A 19,678-nucleotide genomic window follows, 5' to 3' on the forward strand; every position below is an offset into this window, starting at 1 on the left:
TGGACTTAAGGGCTCTTGTCATTAACTTCCATCAGCTGTGGCTTGCAGGCACAGGTAGGAGAAGGATATACGCACTAGTTAGGACAAAAGTCACTGTTCTTCCTGAACAACCAAGGCACAAAAGGAGTGCCTTCTCCTTCTTTCTTTTGTGATACTAGGGATAAAAACAAGGTTTGGATAGTGGGCTTAATACAGGGAAGGAAACCATTCCTGGTTTTCTCAATAGTCAACCCAGATGTCTGCAACCAAATGTGTTTGGGTCTTCTTGTATGCACCAGCAAGCAAGCTGGATCCCAGCTGGATGTCCTTCAATTTGACTTAACTCTGATATGGTCTATCTGGATAAAGCATTTTCTCCCATACTTAAGACACATTCCCTAAGAGTTCAGGCTCCAGGCAAAAAGCCCTGGTACTTTTTATCCATGCTTCTGACTGAATGGCCAGAAACAGGGTTTTCAGACCCGCCCTCCCCCTGTTAGAGAAGTTAGAACTCAGAGAACACTCCAGGTCTATTTAAGAGGATATTAAAGAGGACATGGATGAAGACCAGAGGAAGGGACGGATAGCTACAACAGAGCATGTGGAAAGAGATAAGAACTATCGTGCATCAACTTCCAGGAACTACCAGGATGCTCTCCAAATACTACTCTTCCCAGTTTTTATGGAGGCTTAATTACACAAGCATGGCTGGCCCATTAAAATCACCAGTTGCCATAACCTTTTCTCTCCCAAAGGTTTGGTGCGTTGGGACTTTTACCACAGACCTCTACTCTTGCTATAGTGTTCGGTTTTGTTTTATTAGTTAACCCTCATCCTGAAGCTACCTACGGGCTGCCTACCATAAATTATCTCATTGCCATACTAAGCACACTTCTAATTCAGTGATGACGACTTGTTACTGGATAAGGACCTGGGACTCATTCCTGAGAGGGACTATTTCTCTCACTCTCAGGAGTTCTCATTTGCCTATAGTACTTGTCTGTGAGTGGGACCCTGGGAGAATCATTATAAGAATTTTGTGAAACATTTTTAAACTTCCCAAATTCAGTTTCTTATATGCCAATCATTATATGTTAACAGATAAAGCTAAATAAAAACCCCACAGGATTCTCAATTTTTAAAAGTGTCAGAAGGTTTGAGAGACCAAAACGTTAAAGAACCTACTTACTGGGGACTGAGACTGCTTTGATTGGGGAGGCAGAAATCCGGTCTGAGTAGGGCCACAAGCCTCTCCGGTCAGAAAAGCGCCGGGGTAGCTAGGGCGCAGGGTCAGCTGACACCCGCCAGCTACCCACGACCCCCGCCACAGGATTTTGAGACTGCTGGTGAGTGGAACACAGCTTCTGCTCCAATCTTTAAACAGTGACAACGAAAACAACTAACCCCAGAGATTACCAGATGGCGAAAGGTAAACGTAATAATCTTACTAACAGAAACCAAGACCACTCACCATCATCAGAACCCAGCACTCCCACTTCACCCAGTCCAGGGCACCCCAACACACCGGAAAAGCTAGACACGGATCTAAAAGCATATCTCATGATGATGGTAGAGGACTTCAAGAAGGACTTTAATAACACACTTAAAGAAATACAAAGGAACACTGGTAAACAGGTAGAAGAGAGTAAAGAGGAAGCACAAAAATCCCTTAAAGAATTGCAGGAGAACACTGCTAAAGAGTTACAAATCCTTAAAGAAAAACAGGATAACATAATCAAACAGGCAGAAGTCCTTACAGAAAAACAGGAAAACACATCCAAACAGATGATGGAAATGAACAAAACCATACTAGACCTAAAAAGGGAAGTAGACACAATAAAGAAAACCCAAAATGAGGCAACACTGGAGATAGAAACCCTAGGAAAGAAATCTGGAACCATAGATACGAGCATCAGCAACAGAATACAAGAGATGGAAGAGAGAATCTCAGGTGCAGAAGATTCCATAGAGAACATCGGCACAACAATCAAGGAAAATGTAAAATGCAAAAAGATCCTAACTCAAAACATCCAAGAAATACAGGACACAATGAGAAGACCAAAACTACGGATAATAGGAGTGGATGAGAATGAAGATTTTCAACTCAAAGGACCAGCAAACATCTTCAACAAAATTATAGAAGAAAACTTCCCAAATCTAAAGAAAGAGATGCCCATGAACATACAAGAAGCCTACAGAACTCCAAATAGACTGGACCAGAAAAGAAATACCTCCCGACACATAATAATCAGAACAACAAATGCTCTAAATAAAGATAGAATACTAAAAGCAGTAAGAGAAAAAGGCCAAGTAACATATAAAGGCAAGCCTATCAGAATTACACCAGATTTCTCACCAGAGACTATGAAAGCCAGAAGATCCTGGACGGATGTTATACAGACACTAAAAGAACACAAACTCCAGCCCAGGCTACTATACCCAGCCAAACTCTCAATTAACGTAGATGGAGAAACCAAAGTATTCCACGACAAAACCAAATTCACACATTATCTCTCCACGAATCCAGCCCTTCAAAGGATAATAACAGAAAAAAACCAATACAAGGACAGGAACCACGCCCTAGAAACAACAAGAAGGTAATCCCTCAAAACCTAAAAGAAGACAGCCACAAGAACAGAATGCCAACTTTAACAACAAAAATAACAGGAAACAACAATTACTTTTCCTTAATATCTCTTAATATCAATGGACTCAACTCCCCGATAAAAAGACATAGACTAACAAACTGGCTACACAAACAAGACCCAACATTTTGCTGCTTACAGGAAACTCATCTCAGAGAAAAAGATAGACACTACCTCAGAATGAAAGGCTGGAAAACAATTTTCCAAGCAAATGGTAGGAAGAAACAAGCTGGAGTAGCCATTCTAATATCTGATAAGATTGACTTCCAACCCAAAGTCATTAAAAAAGACAGGGAGGGACACTTCATACTCATCAAAGGTAAAATCCTCCAAGAGGAACTATCAATCTTGAATATCTATGCTCCAAATACAAAGGCAGCCACATTCATTAAAGAAACTTTGGTAAATCTCAAAGCACACATTGCACCTCATACAATAATAGTGGGAGACTTCAACACACCACTTTCACCAATGGACAGATCATGGAAACAGAAACTAAACAGGGACACAGAGAAACTAAGACAAATTATGAAACAAATGGATCTGGCAGATATCTACAGAACATTCTATCCTAAAACAAAAGGATATACCTTCTTCTCAGCACCTCATGGTACCTTCTCCAAAATTGACCACATAATTGGTCACAAAACAGGCCTCAACAGATACAAAAATATTGAAATTGTCCCATGCATCCTATCAGATCACCATGGACTAAGGTTGATCTTCCATAACAAAATAAATAATAGAAAGCCAACCTTCACGTGGAAACTGAACAACACTCTTCTCAATGATACCTTGGTCAAGGAAGGAATAAATTAAGAAATTAAGGACTTTTTAGAGTTCAATGAAAATGAAGCCACAACATACCCAAACTTATGGGACGCAATGAAAGCATTTCTAAGAGGAAAACTCATAGCTCTGAGTGCCTCCAAAAGGAAACTAGAGAGAGCACACATTAGCAGCTTGACAACATACCTAAAAGCACTAGAACAAAAGGAAGCAAACTCACCCAAGAGGAGTAGACGGCAGGAAATAATCAAACTCAGGGGCAAAATCAACCAAGTGGAAACAAGAAGAACTATTCAAAGAATCAACCAATCAAGGAGCTGGTTCTTTGAGAAAATCAACAAGATAGATAAACCCTTAGCCAGACTCACTAGAGGGCACAGGGAAAGCATCCTAATTAACAAAATCAGAAATGAAAAAGGAGACATAACAACAGATCCTGAAGACATCCAAAACACCATCAGATCCTTCTACCAAAGGCTATACTCAACAAAACTGGAGAACCTGGATGAAATGGAGAAGTTCCTAGACAGATACCAGGTACCAAAGTTGAATCAAGATCAGGTTAATGATCTAAACAGCCCTATATCCCCCAAAGAAATAGAAGCAGTCATTAATAGTCTCCCAACTAAAAAAAGCTCAGGACCAGATGGGTTTAGTGCAGAGTTCTATCAGACCTTCAAAGAAGATCTAATCCCAGTTCTTCACAAACTATTCCACAAAATAGAAACAGAAGGTACTCTACCCAACTCATTCTATGAAGCCCCAATTACTCTGATACCTAAACCACAAAAAGACCCAACAAAGATAGAAAACTTCAGACCAATATCCCTTATGAACATTGATGCAAAAATCCTCAATAAAGTTCTTGCTAACCGAATCCAAGAACACATCAAAATAATCATCCATCCTGACCAAGTAGGTTTCATCCCAGGGATGCAGGAAATCCTGCAGGGATACGGAAATCCATCAACGTAATCCAGTATATAAACAAACTCAAAGACAAAAACCACATGGTCATCTCGTTAGATGCGGAAAAAGCATTTGACAAGATCCAACACCCATTCATGATAAAAGTCTTGGAAAGATCAGGAATTCAAGGCCCATACCTAAACATGATAAAAGCAATCTACAGCAAACCAGTAGCCAACATCAAAGTAAATGGTGAGAAGCTTGAAGCAATCCCTCTAAAATCAGGGACTAGACAAGGCTGTCCACTTTCTCCATACCTATTCAACATTGAAGTCCTAGCCAGAGCAATTCGACAACAAAAGGAGATCAAAGGGATACAAATTGGAAAAGATGAAGTCAAAATATCACTTTTTGCAGATGATATGATAGTATATATAAGTGACCCTAAAAATTCCACCAGAGAACTCCTAAGCCTGATAAACAGCTTCGGTGAAGTAGCTGGATATAAAATTAACTCAAACAAATCAATGGCCTTTCTCTACACAAAGAATAAACAGGCTGAGAAAGAAATTAGGGAAACAACACCCTTTTCAATAGTCACAAATAATATAAAATATCTTGGCGTGACTCTAACTAAGGAAGTGAAAGATCTGTATAATAAAAACTTCAAGTCTCTGAAGAAAGAAATTATAGAAGATCTCAGAAGATGGAAAGATCTCCCATGCTCATGGATTGGCAGGATCAACATTGTAAAAATGGCTATCTTGCCAAAAGCAATCTACAGATTCAATGCAATCCCCATCAAAATTCCAAATCAATTCTTCAACGAATTAGAAAGTGCAATCTGCAAATTCATCTGGAATAACAAAAAACCTAGGATAGCAAAAACTCTTCTCAAGGATAAAAGAACCTCTGGTGGAATCACCATGCCGGACCTAAAGCTTTACTACAGAGCAATTGTGATACAAACTGCATGGTACTGGTATAGTGACAAATAGACCAATGGAATAGAATTGAAGACCCAGAAATGAACCCACACACCTATGATCACTTGATCTTCGACAAGGGAGCTAAAAACATCCAGTGGAAGAAAGACAGCATTTTCAACAAATGGTGCTGGCACAACTGGTTGTTAACATGTAGAAGAATGCGAATCGATCCATTCCTATCTCCTTGTACTAAGGTCAAGTCTAAGTGGATCAAGGAACTTCACATAAAACCAGAGACACTGAAACTTATAGAGGAGAAAGTGGGGAAAAGCCTTGAAGATATGGGCACAGGGGAAAAATTCCTGAATAGAACAGTAATGGCTTGTGCTGTAAGATCGAGAATTGACAAGTGGGACCTCATGAAACTGCAAAGCTTCTGCAAGGCTAAAGACACCATCAATAAGACAAAAATACCACCAACAGATTGGGAAAGGATCTTCACCTATCCTAAATCAGATAAGGGACTAATATCCAATATATATAAAGAACTCAAGAAGGTGGACTCCAGAAAGTCAAATAACCCCATTAAAAAATGGGGCTCAGAACTGAACAAAGAATTCTCACCTGAGGAATACCGAATGGCAGAGAAGCACCTGAAAAAATGTTCAACATCCTTAATCATCAGGGAAATGCAAATCAAAACAACCCTGAGATTCCACCTCACACCAGTCAGAATGGCTAAGATCAAAAATTCAGGTGACAGTAGATGCTGGCAAGGATGTGGAGAAAGAGGAACACTCCTCCATTGTTGGTGGGATTGCAAGCTTGTACAACCACTCTGGAAATCAGTCTGGCGGTTCCTCAGAAAATTGGACATAGTACTACCGGAGGATCCAGCAATACCTCTCCTGGGCATATATCCAGAAGATGTCCCAACCGGTAAAAAGGACACATGCTCCACTATGTTCATAGCAGCCCTATTTATAATAGCCAGAAGCTGGAAAGAACCCAGATGTCCCTCAACAGAGGAATGGATACAGAAATTATGGTACATTTACACAATGGAGTACTACTCAGCTATTAAAAAGAATGAATTTATGAAATTCCTAGCCAAATGGATGGACCTGAAGGGCATCATCTTGAGTGAGGTAACACAATCACAAAAGAACTCACACAACATGTATTCACTGATAAGTGGATATTAGCCCAAAACTTAGGATACCCAAGATATAAGATACAATTTGCTAAACGCATGAAACTCAAGAAGAATGAAGACCAAAGTGTGGACACTGTGCCCCTTCTTAGAATTGGGAACAAAACACCCAGGGAAGGAGTTACAGAGACAAAGTTCATAGCTGTGATGAAAGGATGGACCATTTAGAGACTGCCGTATCCAGGGTCCATCCCATAATCAGCTTCTAAACGCTGACACCATTGCATACACTAGCAAGATTTTGCTGAAAGGACCCAAATATAGCTATCTCTTGTGAGACGATGCCGGGGCCTAGCAAACACAGGAGTGGATGTTCACAGTCAGCTATTGGATGTATCACAGGGCTCCCAATGGAGAAGCTAGAGAAAGTACCCAAGGAGCTAAAGGAATCTGCAACCCTATTGTTGGAACAACATGATGTACTAACCAGTACCCCGGAGCTCTTGTCTCTAGCTGCATATGTATTGAAAGATGGCCTAGTCGGCCATCAATGGAAAGAGAGGCCCATTGGACTTGCAAACTTTATATGCCCCAATATAGGGGAATGCCAGGGCCAAAAGAATGGGAATGGGTGGGTAGGGAAGTGGGGGGCGCTATGGGGGACTTTTGGGATAGCATTGGAAATATAACTGAGGAAAATATGTAATAAAAATATTAAAAATTAAAAAAAAGAACCTACTTACTGTATTATTATTATTATCCAGTCACAAAAACAAATCAAAAAGTTGTAATCCCTGACTCTCTAATGCTGTTCAACTATGAACATCACTGTGGCTGGGACAGTGGTACTAACACCTAGGTCCAAAGGCAGATAGGCAGAAAACATTATAGGATCCTACTTAGTGCTTTGCTGTCCATAGTCAAGCCTGCGGTGCACCAGAGATGCAAAATAGAGAACTCACTAGAGAAATCAATAAAAAAACCAATGTAGCTAGTTCAGCATGCAACTAGATCAGAGGGTTTCCCGGAGACACCAGGCTTGATGGTCAGGAAAAGATCTTTATTCTTTACTGTGTTACATGGTGTTACATGGTAGATTAAAAAGATATGTTTTGAAATGAGGCTTAGTTAAGTAACTTCCACTGCATCAAGGACATCCTTAAGTAAAATTTTTATTCTCACTCTGAGCATAAAGTTGTAAGGCATGTGACTCCTGCCTTGATTAATAATTAAGCAATAGAAGTTTGTTCCATGTCTTTTGCAGCATATTCCAAATGTCAACAAAGTGAAAAAACCAAGAAATATCTTCATATTATTATAGAAACACATTTCACCTTGTTGCTCTCTGAAAGGGTCTGAGATGACTTAGTGTTTGTGGATCACACTTGGTAAAACCCCTGCTTTTTAAAGGGTTTAATGAGAATGGCTGAACTGCCACATAAATGACACAATTCTATTCAATGAGAAGTGTCCAGAAAGCTGTAATGAATAACAGAGCTTTCCAGTTTAGCCATCCAGAGGACATGAGATGGAGCTGGGAAGATGCCTCTGTTGCACAACAGTGCAAGCTTGACAACCTGCATTTGATCTCCAGAACCCACATAAAGGTGGGAGGGGAGAAGTGAGTCCACAGAGAACTTCCAGCATCTATACTAGGGCTGTGACACATGTCCACACATACAAGAAGAAAAAAAAAACAAACTATACTGTATTTTGTAAGGAACAGAAGGCTAGAAGAAGCTGAAACAAATGATTAGCAAGATGGAAGGAGCTTCTTTGGCAAAGCAGAAGAAAACAGCTCTAAGGAACTAGCACCATGCACCAGGCAAAGTGTACTCCACAAGGACCACCGACACAGTCCAGCAAGAAATCAAAGGTGAGCAAATGACCTGTCGGGGAGCTCTGAACGTTCACATTGCTCACGCAAGACCAGCAGAGAAAACATGCAGTAAATACCCACTAAATGAACAGGTGAACAACTCAGAGAAATGACTACCTCTTATGGTAGCAAAGACAAGAAGAAAGACTAGGGCTGAACCCAGGCTTTCAAAGCCATGTTGTTTTCCATAAATCAGTGTCTTCAAAATGGCAAAAGAACATGGCTGGGATAGATGTTAATTCAGGGAATGGCAGAAAACACAGCCAGGAGTGGGGGATGTTAACACCGGACTCTGTGAAGTGACAGGGTCACATTTGTGACCCATACAGAGGAAGGACGGGAGGAGATCAATGTGTATCTCAGTTGAGTGTGCAAGCTGCTCATGAGGCAGGGTGTTGGACAAAACTCATAGATTGTCCTTAACTCTAATCCCAAACTACATGAGTTTAGACAAGCTGCATGTCTGATTTGGTCTGTACTTGCCTGCACTACAGAGTTTGGAGTGATAGTGGTACTAATTTCTCACAGATTTTGTGAGCATTTAATGAAATAATCCATGTGGGGAAAGGAGTACAGATCTTGGCTTAATAAATATTGCTTTTTAAAAAGGAAAGAGAGGAAAAAGGAAGGAAGGGAAAAACAGGAAAACAGGTGTGGGAAAGGAGATAGAGAGAGAGAGAGAGAAGAAGAGGAAGACGAAGAAGAAGGAGGAGGAGAAGGAGGAGGAGGAGGAGGAGGAAGAAGAGGAGGAAGAGGAGGAGGAATAGTTGCAGACTACTGGAGTGACCCAGACAGTGTCAGAGAGAGTTCTGCCTACCCTGTTATGATTTCCTAACAGAATAAGAAGCTTCAACTCATCCCACGATTCCAAGTCTGGGTGGTCAGAAAAATGAGCTGAGATGAAGGTGGCCACAGGGCATCCAGTCCAAGGTACCAAGGAAGCTAGTGCTGAGGCCATGCACACAGTGGAAAAGGAATGGCTAAGTCACAGAAGGATACAGAATACAAGGACAGACACGTGTGGGACACAGGACACTGAGAATGAAGCCGGATGGAGACATGAGAGGCAAGATTCTCAAGACATACCTGTAAAACCACTTAGCTCCCATACTCTGGCTGGCTAGGTGTGTTTAGTCCCCACCCTGCTTTCTAGCCAGCCACTCCATTCTTTACCAAACAGGAAAGCCAATGCTTTTGTCACTGGACTTGAGCACAATATGCTCTTGCACTTCTTCTCTGGAACCAATGTTTCTTCCAAAGTGGCTTATTAAGACCATATTATAAGCACGGTAAAATGGGCTGAGGAGATGGCTAATCAGTGAGTACAGAACTCAGATCCCCAGCAGCCTTAGAACAAGCAGCTGTGGTGGGGTGCCTGAAAACTTAGTGCTGAAGGCAGGGACAGGAGGTTCTTTGGAGCCTGCTGGACAGTGAGTCTTGCCAAATAGCAGAGTGAGACTTTGTCTCAAAAGATAGAGTGTGCTGGCTGGTTTTATGTCAACATGATACAAGCTAGAGTCATCGGAGAGGAAGGCAACTCAATTGAGAAAATACCTCTATAAGATTCTTAATTAGTGGCTGATTCGGGAAGGCCCAGCTCAGTATAGGTGGTGCCTTTCCTGGGCTTTGGTCTTAAGAAAGCAGGCTGAGGAGCCATGGAGAACAAGTTGGTAAGCAGCACTCTTCCATGGCCTCTGCATCAGCTCCTGCCTCCAGATTGTTGCCCTGTTTGAGTTCCTGCCCTGACTTCCTTTGATAATAAACATTGCTATGGAAATGTAAGCCAAATAAACTTTTCTCCCATGTTGCTTTGGTTTTACGTTTTAATGACAGTAATTGTGACCCTAAGTAGGATAGTGAATAACTGAGGAAGACATCTAATATCAACCATTGGCCTACACACACACACACACACACACACACACACACACACATAGATTAATCAAACTGAAATGAGCAGTGCTACATTGTACCTTTGAAGGTCCAGGTCCCTCCCAGGCTGTAGGATAGCTCTACTCCAGGCAGCCCTCCCGCCCAACCACATCCTCCCCTCTGCCCCAGTCTAGATAGTGTTAACACATTTCCCATAGCTTCCACTATGTGTGTCCCTTAGGTGTGGCCCTATTCTATAGTGCACTACATATCAGATGCTCAACCAGCTAGTTCTGAATGGGTGAGTGAGCCCTGGAGGCAGACAGAAGAGCCACCAGAGGCATACCAGGCAGGAAGCAGCCCTGCCCTGGCCCGAGAAACTGGAAGAATTCAGAGACAATATGAGATGAACTTCAGAATGACAAAGTGCCATGGACAAGTCTTAGAGACATGGGATGTATTATCGTGGAGTGAACTGGTTCTGGGCAGGAAAAGACACAAGGGATCATAGGCATCATTGTAGTCTATAGCCTTCCTAGGCACTGCCCAACTCAATTACAACTTACTCTTTTAGTATTAAATTCACCTGTAGGACAGGCATTTCCATTTAAGTCACTGAACTCAGATTTCTTTAATTTTTCTCCTCATATAATAATGAAAATAGGTTGAAAGTACTGATCTAGGGAAGGTGACATGGGGAAGGTGGGAGAGCATCCGGAAGGAACTGGAGCATGGCCGGAAGGAACTGAGCATGCGCTCGCTGTGAACTAAACACAGGTCCTCTGCAAGACCAGTAAAATGGCCGTAGCCAGTGAACATCTCTCTAGCTGTGATGATGATGATATAATGTCATTTGTATCTAAAACAATATGCAGGAAAATTAAATCTGCCACTGAAATTTCTAAACCTTATTAACAAAATCCTTGACAACCTCATTTTAGTATTTTTAACTTAATGTGTGCTAAAATTACTATTACTGACAGGAAATTAAGCTGTGGACATGTATGCCTGTGAATATAAACACCTCAGGATTAGTCGTGGACTTGTGACTATGTCTTTCATGTGTGGAAGCTACGGCTTTGTTACAGTTCTCTCTCTTTGTACTGTGTCCTGCCCCTGCCCACTGCTTCTTTCCAAAAATCTGCTATTCCAGGTCCTCAGTCAGGCCAAGCCAAATCAGGAATTAACTGTTAAATTTGGGACGGCAGTTAAAAGCCAATGATATTCAAAGACTTTCCTTACATCAGGCCTAAGAGACTATAGATACTGAGATGCTGACTCTCAGCTCTTTGAACTCCTAGTGGAATGGTTTGGATCTGGTATTTTTAAATGTTAATTATGGAAACTGAGGCTAAAAAGACAAACATTATTGCAGGTTCAGAAGAGAGATGACTAACACAGTACATTTAAAGGATGATTAAATTACTAAAATATGCTTTAATTATTTCTCAAAAAAATGTTTAAATGTTTAACATATATTTGTATAAAATATATTTGTTCAGTGTTGAGAGCTCTGGTTTTGTTACTGGGAAGACATATGCAGTAGCCAATCAGCACTAATTCAATGATTATAATAGAGAAAAAGATTTGTTACAAATAATGTTGTAAAATTAGAAAACAAAGTTATCAAGATAAAAGCAGTATTATTCACAAAAAGGCTGATGTTTGTGTCAGGGAATATTCTTGTGATATAATTATGTAATATATAACAGGCTTCTGACAGATAAAACACAATAACATGTTTGGTTTTCAGCAGTAAAGGCACTTAGAAAAACCCAATATGCATAAAAACTCTGTCAACTGGAAATAAACATCCTCTGATTGACCAAGAATGTCTATAAAGTCCCCACAGCAAGCACTGTGGAGTGAATGCCCTAATTCCAGCAGTTGGGAAACTCTAGTAGAAGGGCTGGCACACTTCAAGGCAACCCTAAACTACAGAGAGCTCCAAGCCAAAATGGGCCAGGACTGTGAGACCCCATCTCACAAAGACAAAAACAAAATACCTCCCCCTAAAAATCTCCAAAAACAAAAGCAAGGATACTGCAAAAACTGCAGTTAACAGAATGCTTAGTGGTGTCAAACACAACGTTTTAAACAGAAAGCTTTCCTAAAATTAGAAAAGGTCACTATTAGACCAATGGAATAGAATTGAAGACCCAGAAATGAACCCACACACCTACGGTCACTTGATCTTCGACAAGGGAGCTAAAAACATCCAGTGGAAGAAAGACAGCATTTTCAACAAATGGTGCTGGCACAACTGTTTGTTAACATGTAGAAGAATGCGAATCGATCCATTCCTATCTCCTTGTACTAAGGTCAAGTCTAAGTGGATCAAGGAACTTCACATAAAACCAGAGACACTGAAACTTATAGAGGAGAAAGTGGGGAAAAGCCTTGAAGATATGGGCACAGGGGAAAAATTCTTGAATAGAACAGCAATGGCTTGTGCTGTAAGATCGAGAATTGACAAGTGGGACCTCATGAAACTGCAAAGCTTCTGCAAGGCTAAAGACACCATCAATAAGACAAAAATACCACCAACAGATTGGGAAAGGATCTTCACCTATCCTAAATCAGATAAGGGACTAATATCCAATATATATATAAAGAACTCAAGAAGGTGGACTCCAGAAAGTCAAATAACCCCATTAAAAAATGGGGCTCAGAACTGAACAAAGAATTCTCACCTGAGGAATATCTAATGGCAGAGAAGCACCTGAAAAAATGTTCAACATCCTTAATCATCAGGGAAATGCAAATCAAAATAACCCTGAGATTCCACCTCACACCAGTCAGAATGGCTAAGATCAAAAATTCAGGTGACAGCAGATGCTGGCGAGGATGTGGAGAAAGAGGAACACTCCTCCATTGTTGGTGGGATTGCAAGCTTGTACAACCACTCTGGAAATCAGTCTGGCGGTTCCTCAGAAAATTGGACATAGTACTACCGGAGGATCCAGCAATACCTCTCCTGGGCATATATCCAGAAGATGTCCCAACCGGTAAAAAGGACACATGCTCCACTATGTTCATAGCAGCCCTATTTATAATAGCCAGAAGCTGGAAAGAACCCAGATGTCCCTCAACAGAGGAATGGATACAGAAATTATGGTACATTTACACAATGGAGTACTACTCAGCTATTAAAAAGAATGAATTTATGAAATTCCTAGCCAAATGGATGGACCTGGAGGGCATCATCTTGAGTGAGGTAACACAATCACAAAAGAACTCACACAATATGTATTCACTGATAAGTGGATATTAGCCCAAAACTTAGGATACCCAAGATATAAGATACAATTTGCTAAACGCATGAAACTCAAGAAGAATGAAGACCAAAGTGTGGACACTGTGCCCCTTCTTAGAATTGGGAACAAAACACCCAGGGAAAGAGTTACAGAGACAAAGTTCATAGCTGTGATGAAAGGATGGACCATTTAGAGACTGCCGTATCCAGGGATCCATCCCATAATCAGCTTCTAAACGCTGACACCATTGCATACACTAGCAAGATTTTGCTGAAAGGACCCAAATATAGCTGTCTCTTGTGAGATGATGCCGGGGCCTAGCAAACACAGGAGTGGATGCTCACAGTCAGCTATTGGATGTATCACAGGGCTCCCAATGGAGAAGCTAGAGAAAGTACCCAAGGAGCTAAAGGGATCTGCAACCCTATTGTTGGAACAACATGATGTACTAACCAGAACCCCGGAGCTCTTGTCTCTAGCTGCATATGTATCGAAAGATGGCCTAGTCGGCCATCACTGGAAAGAGAGGCCCATTGGTCTTGCAAACTTTATATGCCCCAATATAGGGGAATGCCAGGGCCAAAAGAATGGGAATGGGTGGGTAGGGAAGTGGGGGGCTTTTGGGATAGCATTGGAAATGTAATTGAGGAAAATATGTAATAAAAATATTAAAAATTAAAAAAAAAGAGAAAAGGTCACTATGCCCTCTCCCCATGGCTTTTCTTCTCTTTCTTCCGTAAAGATCTCATTTGTAGTTGTGTCTGTCTGTCTGTGTGTGTGTGTGTGTGTGTGTGTGTGTGTGTGTGTGTGTATGCAGGGTCCATGGATGCAGAGGAGGATGTCAGATTGCCCAGAGCTAGACTCACAGAAAGCTGGTGCTGGGCACGGAGCTCAGGTTCTCTAAGAGAGTTCTTAACTCGTGAGCTGTCTCTCTAGCTCATCCCCTCTCTTTTTATTTTTCTTGTCTCTTCTCTTTCATTTACATCTACTGTTTTCTTCTCATAGTCCCCTTTCTATTTCCACATCCTACATAGGTATGAGTATATATGTTTATATATAAACTTAAATCTAGAGTCTACATATGAGAACACATGCAAAAATCTGTCTTTCTGAATCTCACTTCTTTCAATTCTTTAGAGCAAGATCAAATTCTACCAGACATACATACATACATACATACATACATATAAAATACTTTTTAAATCCATTCATCTGATGACAAACTGCCACTACTTTCAACATTGTATTCAAAGGGCTAATGTAACCAGAAAGACAAATAAAAAATAAACAGGAATCTATGAGATATAGAGATGCTTACCACCAAGGCTGGCAGGCTAAGTTTGATCCCCAGAACAAATACGGTAGAGAGAACAAACTGACTCCCCAGAATTGTCCTCTGACCTTGAAGTGTAAACCTGTGTGTGTACCCATGTGCACATGCATTCATATCATACACATATACACACACAAACACACACACATACATAAATGATGAAAAAAAAACTTTGTTCACAGGTGACATGATCATGTATAAATCTGAAAAAAATAACAAAACTTGTCTCCAGTCAAGTAAGTGATCAAAGGAAAGTTGCCGGATATAAGCCAACTTCTTTTATTCTATCTATCTATCTATCTATCTATCTATCTATCTATCTATCTATCTATGCGCAATGATCATGTTGAATTTCGAATTAAAATTATATTAGCACCTCCCCAAATGAAATGTTGAGCTATAAACACTACGTAAGAAAAACTATAAAATTCTGATGAAATGAATCAAAGAACTGAATAAATGAACAGTCCATGCTCATAGAGAGAAAACTGCAGTGACCTTATGATTGCAAATCTTCTCAACTTGATCTTTACCATCCCCTAAATCTATAGAATTACTTTATAAATAAACTCACTCTAAAGCATACACAGAGAAGCAAAAGACCTGGAAAATCAATATTAAAGGACCACTTTGGAGGACTGAGTCTGACTGCAAGACTCAGAATGCTATAGTAATCAGATAGCATGGTCCTGACAAAAGTGTAGTTAGAACAATGGAAAGAGGGTCAGAAACAGACTCTCATAAATGCCGTCTGCTAAGCTTTGACAGGAAAGTAAAAAGGGCAATGGTATAAAGAACCTTCTCATCAAAGGCATTAAAAACCAAACCAGAGGAGACACCTAACAGCCTTCACAGGACTCAGGACTGATGGTCTAATGGTAAAAGTAAAAGCTAAAAACCAGAAGCTACTACCCTAGGAGCATGTGGGAAGGCTTGGGTATTAAGGGTTAACAGCACCTGAGAACCTGACAGAATCTGAGATCGCCTGGGAGAGGGAGCTCTGGGCATATCTGTGGGGAATTATCTCGGCTGTCCTGATTCAGTTCATTTTAGTGGGAAGTCTTGCTCCCTGCAGAAGGCACCATTTCCTGGGGTGGGAACTGGATAGTTCATGCTCTCCACATGCATTCATTGCTCTGGGTTCCAAATTCTGGGAGTGATGTGATCAGCAGCTTCTATTTCCTGCCATCGAGACCTCTCCACCACAGCAGCAGGAAAATAAATGATGACGGGTGTGTGTGTGTGTGTGTGTGCGCGCGCGCGTGTGCCAGGGCAGCATGGCTTCTCAGAAATAACTGAAAGGTGATCCAGTCAAAGAGCACCAATGCGCTTCCCTTCATTAAAATGAAAAGGAAAACAAAACCCTTCTGCTCTGCTAAAGACCATTTCATGAGAATGGAAAGAGAAATCACAGGCAGAATGAAAATATTTGAAAAAGAAACTTCTGATAAAGACCTATTATCAAAAAGAGGGGAAAAATCCCCCCAAAATCCACAGCAAGCAGTACAACACGTACCTGGTGGTCCAATGCCATGGTCCTCAAGCACTTAAATACTTTCAACAATAAGAAAACAACCAGTCAGATATACTGCACACCTTCTAGAACAGCCCAAATCCACAACACCAATACCAAATGCTGATGAGGATACAAGGCCACAGAAGCTAACAACGGACATGCAAAGAAGCCCAGACACTTTGCTAACTTCTCACCAAAGTAAATGCAGCCCTACCACACAGTCCAGTTAAGTGTGTCCTCTGGCGTTTACTCAAATGAACTGAGAACTTCGGTTCAGACAAAAATGTGCATATGAATGTCTGTGTAGTTTGTCCACAATTGCCAAACCTTTAGCAGGTGATAAATATTCAGTGCATATTACTTAACAGAATAAACCACTTTGAAAGGTTATACATTATGGCAATCTCAACTGGTGGACACTCTGGAAAAGGTAAACTACTGAGACAGTAGAAACATTAGTTGTTGCTGGGGTCGGTGCTGAGGGAGGATGGATGGACACAGAGAACAGAATGCTTCCAGGGCTACACAACTGTTGTGTAGAACACTACAGTAGTGAATATAGGTTACAAAGTTTTCAAAACCTATAGTAAATGGGACCCAAAGACTGAACCCTAACATCTCTGTCACTGAGACACACACTACACTTTTGGTGGTGCCGCTGAAAAAAATTAAAAAGCTCACCATACCCATAAACTGTAATATAAAGCAGAGTCTGGTATAATAAAGTAATATTCCTGGGGTATCCAGGAGCATCAATAGCTATACCCCTTCACACTGACCAATGTCTCGGGTTCCCACAGAGGCTGTTTCAGTGATGTTACCTTCTGCTTAGAGCAAACCTTTCAAAAAGTACTAGTGTAGTTACTTCCCTGGACCCAGCTTGCTGCTGCAGCAGAGGAAGCTGTCTTGTCAAAACGGAATGGTACATTCCTGAAGCAAATGGAATCTACCGACTGATGCTCTGCCCTACCAGCTAAAATTCCTGTCTTAGAATATAAGTCTGAGAGCTCCTCCGGCCATATCGACATTGACACCTGAGAGAGTTTTACTTGTTGAAGAAAACAAGGCACCAAAGATTGAAATTGAGACTTAGCACTGCTAAAGATCAGAAAGCCAAAGAGTGAAAAAGGGAAGAGAGAACCTTAATTGAGAAAATGCCCCTACCAGAATGGCTCACTGTGGTTTGGGATGGTGTAAGAAAGCAGGTTGAACGAGCCATATGAGGAACACACCAGTAAGTAGCACTCCTCATGGCCTCTGCATCTGTTCCTGTCTCCAGGGTCCTGCTTTGAGTTCCTGCCCTGACTTCCCTGGATGATGGGCTATAAAAGCTATAATCTGAAATAAACCCTTTCTTCCTTAACCTGCTTTTGCTCATGGTGTTTGATCACAGCACTAGAAGCCCTATCAAAGTCCAAGGGAAGGGTATCTGCTTTGGTTTCTGAGATGAAGCACCTTACTGGGGTGACAGCCAGGTTAGAGAAGGCCTACCTCAGCCGTGTTAGCCTGACCTCACTGCCTTCCCAGCCCATGCCTCACAGGAGTGGAGAGCTTTGAGTCTCTGGTCTCACAGTGACAATCACCTGGAAACACCGAGTTCACCCAACTACATGTCTTAGAGAACAGAGAACCTATCCATAACGAGTATGCAAACCAAAATGCTTCCAGACACAACAGCGTATTCTTGAAAAGAAAATAAAAAAGCTTGTGAAGAAAGCTCCTCCCATGACTTTAAAAGCGCAAGCTTCTTCCAACACATCTGGGAGGGACAGACAGGTGTTAACGTCAGATGGGAGATGAGGACACAGAGGCACAGACATGTCATTATAAGTAGAAAGCAGGTCTAATCAAAAAGCATCCAACGAGAGGGCCCCAGAGATACCCTCACTGGGCAAGAGATACCCTTTGAAAGGGGAGAAGGTTCAGCCTCCCACTGGGCCACAATGAGGACGCCCAAAATGGACATAATTATATACATTTAAATTCTCAATTGAGCAAGAGAAAGCAACACAGTCAACATCTTAGTAACACTCAAGAGCCATGTATGATGGGTGGCTCCCACACGAGGCAGAGCAGACAGTTCAGGGTTGCAGGGTGCCCTACGATGCCGCAGCCTGCACTGTGTGAGACAAGGCTGTAGTTGCTGGCTTCTCCCGCTGGACTGGGAGTCCTGGAGCTGCTTCCAAGCAGGCCTATGAATGTGGGCAAAACTGAGCCTCCCTTCACTCTTCCTCATAAAAATGTCTTTCTGCAGTAACATCCTAGAATTCTGCTCAGAAATGGGAGACTATTCAATCTACCTATCCTGCCCATGTTGACCCCTTATCAAATCAGACCAAGAGAAGAACATCGTTGGATACTTAGTCCTTCCTGCAGGATCAGTCACTAAGTCCAAGTTCAATAGCATGCTTTAAGTATATCCAAGTTAACATATGAAACGGTCATAAAAAGACTTTACTCACCAGAAAAGCCAGCTGGAAACTGAGAAGATGCTCACCCCTAAGTCCTTCCCATATGAACCTACAGAAGGAAAAGTTTGCAATTTAGGAATGAAATTCTTGTTTTTCCATAATGAGTCTTGTTTCTTTCTGCTACAGAATAGAAATGGCATGGTTATGAGATATAAGTATGAATTAATGCCTAAACATTGAAGGCCCTTTTCAACAGACATTGCATTATTTCTTTCTAGCGTAGAGCTCTGACAGCTTTGCTTCCAGCCTTTATCTCCACCCATGGAAAACATCTCATGCAAATTTCCCACCTCTTGGAAGATGAATGCGAGAGTATGGTGGTTTGACTGAGAATGGCCCCCACAGGCTCTTATGTTTGAATGCTTGGTCCCCAAGTAATGGAACTGTTTGGGTCGGATTAGGAGACACAGTCTTTGTTAGAGAAGTATTGTCGAGAGTGGCCTTTGAGGCTTACAAATCCCACACCTCAGGTGTTAACTTCAGCTAATAAATGAGGAAACCAAGGCATAGACAGGTCATTACGATTACAAAAGCCATGTAATTTCAGGAGCCAGGAGAGATAATGGAGGGGAAGGAGGATGGAGGAGGCTAAAGTTGCCTGCCCCCCTCTGCCTGCTGTCTGTGGATCAGGATGCAAAACCCTTGGCTACTGCTCCTGCAACATGCTGTCTCCTTCCCACCCTGATGATCATGGATCAACCCTCTAAAATGTAGAAAGCTCCCAACTAAGTACTTTCTTCTGTAAGTTACCTTGGTCATGATGTCTCCTCACAGCAATAGAACAGTAAATAAGACAGAGTGTGTTTTAAGAGGTAAATAGTGGCTTACGCCTCTAATAGCAGGACTTGGGAAGTCGAAGCAGGAAGACTACCATGATTTTGAGGTTAGCCTGGCCAACACAGTGAGTTCTAAGCCAGCATGGGTTAAAGTGGTTTGGTGATCTCAC

General features: G+C 41.5%; 1 protein-coding gene across 9 annotated transcripts in view; it reads right to left on the reverse strand.

Moving 5' to 3' along the window:
* Positions 1–19,678, reverse strand: part of Gng12 (G protein subunit gamma 12) — a 130,449-nt gene that overhangs the window by 86,693 nt on the left and 24,078 nt on the right. For 8 of the 9 annotated variants that reach the window (XM_021165252.3, XM_021165253.3, XM_021165256.3 and 5 more), the window contains exon 2: positions 18,724–18,781. The exons of the other annotated variant lie outside the window; for it this stretch is intronic. The gene's annotated coding sequence lies outside the window, so the exon portion shown is untranslated. The remainder of the gene's footprint in view (positions 1–18,723; positions 18,782–19,678) is intronic. 9 annotated transcript variants of the gene reach the window in all.

Source organism: Mus caroli, unplaced genomic scaffold (genome assembly GCF_978045245.1).
Source record: "Mus caroli unplaced genomic scaffold, Mus_caroli_1 scaffold_7, whole genome shotgun sequence".
Taxonomy (NCBI): domain Eukaryota; kingdom Metazoa; phylum Chordata; class Mammalia; order Rodentia; family Muridae; genus Mus; species Mus caroli.